The sequence below is a fragment of the Cenococcum geophilum genome (assembly GCF_001692895.1).
Source record: "Cenococcum geophilum 1.58 unplaced genomic scaffold K441scaffold_89, whole genome shotgun sequence".
Taxonomy (NCBI): domain Eukaryota; kingdom Fungi; phylum Ascomycota; class Dothideomycetes; order Gloniales; family Gloniaceae; genus Cenococcum; species Cenococcum geophilum.
The window spans coordinates 361,753-364,426 of record NW_027137647.1 but is presented as its reverse complement, the minus strand read 5'-3'; the positions used below and the strand labels follow the sequence as shown (position 1 = coordinate 364,426).

Sequence of the window (2,674 nt, the reverse complement as noted above, 5' to 3'; positions counted from 1 at the left end):
TACTAATATATTACTATAAAGAGCTTAAAGAACTGCGTTAGTATAAGTATTATTTAACTCCGCATTATTAGCTATAAAATATCCTATATTACCGCAGATCTTATACTCCTTAAAAAGAGCAATAAATACACCCGCTTAATTCTCGCCGCTATATTCGCCTAAAATCTCTTATAGTCCAAGAACAGTATTATAACGCCTTCCTCTCCTATTAATAAAATAAGCAACCACCCTAAGAACTATATATGTATTTAGAGACGTCTAAAGATTAAAGGATATTAATATCGCGCTACGGGCTTCCTTAAGGTCCTTCTTTAATTGCTCTTTCTACTTTTTGTACGCCGTAATAACCTAACCCCAAATTATATTTACGGCCTTTAGAAGGAGCTTCTTAAGGCCTAGGTATAAGAAGAATAGGAGCTATTAAAAATATATATTCTTAAATTAGAAAAAGGCAATATAGCAATATATAATCTATTAAATTAGGAGCCGTTTAAAACTATTAAAATTATAACTTATCTCAAGAGCCCACTAAGTAGGGTACTCCTTAATCGTTAGCTAATCCGATTCGGGCATACTACTATTCTAGAGCTCGCCGCTAGTCCTATGCATATTATAATCTTCCGTAAGGTAATCTAAAGCCGTACACCTTCCTTTTAATACGATTATAAGCTCCTAGTGGCGCTTCTGCTTTTCATAAAGCCAGCAGTAAAAGTACGTGGTTTTGCTATTTAAATCTTTCAGGAAGATATCCTGTCGACCTGAGTCGGGTGTCATGCCGCCGACTCAGTTACCTACCCCTTGACTCGGTCACCGACTCAGTCACCGACTCCCTATGACGTACCCCCCCCCCTGTACCTGCATCTACCTTATGTATATATAGCCTCTTTTTCTTCATAGATCAATCTTTACACGAGTCCTTCTTTTCTCACAATCGGTGCACGGACTTCCGATTGACATATCCTCACCCCACCGCCAGATTGGTGACGTTCGTTGCTTAATATACTTTAGCTGCTTTGCAAGAGATTAACACCGAATATACTGTCTGCCGTAGAGTCGAAACTCGTCAACTTCCTTGGAGTCGTCGGCCTTTGGATTAATTAATTTTGGTACAAGAATGACGTCGTCAGTGGGCACGGCTGCGCGTATAGGAAAGAATCGTTCTATGGCAGTAAGGGAGTTAAAATTGAGCCACCAAGTAATCAAGTATACAGGAAGGAGAGTAGGAAGGAAAGAAAATGAGCAGGCTTCATAGATTGTATGGGGGACGTTCGCATTCCAGAAAACTGAGTCATTGTACGGCTCTACCGATTGGCTCAATACCACGCTCTGACACCTCATTGATCCTTCCTCTATAGCCACCTTCTAATTGGATATACGACTGGCGCTCCAAGAGCTCCAGAGCTTCAAGATCCACTCCACGCCACCAATCAAATCACCGGATCCACAGCCAATGCAAATCGGCTCCAGCCAAACGCGCCAAATCGGCTCCAGTCCAAATAGATCACTGACTACCGTCCTACTAATTGCCGAGCTAGTCGAAACGATGGCCATAAGAAGTTTAGAAGGGACCTCCGCGACGCCTTGTTCAAGCGCTCTATTCGCAAGCGAAAGGCCTATACCCAAGATGCACCTCTGCGACGCTCTACCGATGATATACTGTGGTATCCTCTACACCACCATACACTGAAGAAGCTCTGGGTCAAGCTTGTCAACTGTTCTGCATGCATGGAGGCTGGCAGGAAGTCTCAGAAAGCAAAGGGACGTCGCAAGCCTCTTTCGGAGCTCTCTACAAATACAACTAAAAAATGTCGTGATAGTAAGGATTGGAAAAGGCCTCAGCAGACGCCAAGGACTAGATATGGCTGTAGTGTATGCCAAATACCGTTCTGCAGAGAGGACGATTGCTGGCTACCTCATATTAAGCGACTCAACTCCAAAGAATAATCTATATAGATGTATTTGTATAAGAATTGATTAATATAACTAGCTTCATATTTCTGATCACGACGATTTTAATGCATTGATCTGATTGGCTGGTTCCTTATCGATAACGTGTGCACGAATTTCAGCGGGTTAAGGGATACTATCGGTTTCGCTCTTTTCTAATAATATAATTATCCTTATTTAAGTCATTCTCAATATTAAAGCACTGGTGGTTTAGTGGTGTAAGTATTTGTCCCCGCTTTTAATCATTTACACTGACGAGTAAAAGAAAATTCATCGTTGCCATCGTTGTATCGATGAGCCCTGGGTTCGATTCCCGGTCAGTGCATATAATTATTTTTTTTAATTCTGATAAACGTTATTATTACTTTTCTACGGAGGTGCGCACAAAAAGTATCGCGCTCAGGCATCAATGCCAAACTTAAACACCGCTATGAGCGGGGTGTGTTTGGCCTGCGAATAGCGCCTAAGGCCACGATTGTTTTGTGGCTTGAACGCTCCCCGGTCCTGATTACTATTGGAATGTTCTCTAAAGGATCCAAATTATTGCTCTCTAAGCGGAAATGATATTTGTGAGTCTTGAGACACCGTGCTACTTGTTAAAGCCATAATCTTAGCACAGCTGGTTGGGCGCGAAACTTTTGTGCGTACCCTCTCGCGCTACTCACACCGACACGAGGTACGAGTGTAAGGGTTTACTACCACGAGAACTGACAGGGGGATAAAACAC

General features: G+C 42.2%; 1 pseudogene across 1 annotated transcript; it reads left to right on the top strand.

The window, feature by feature from the left end:
• Nucleotides 1-2,146: 2,146 nt before the first annotated feature.
• On the top strand, nt 2,147-2,272 carry K441DRAFT_t37 (annotated as a pseudogene). The gene has a single exon. The product of its transcript is annotated as a tRNA-OTHER (tRNA).
• The last annotated feature ends 402 nt before the right edge of the window (nt 2,273-2,674 follow it).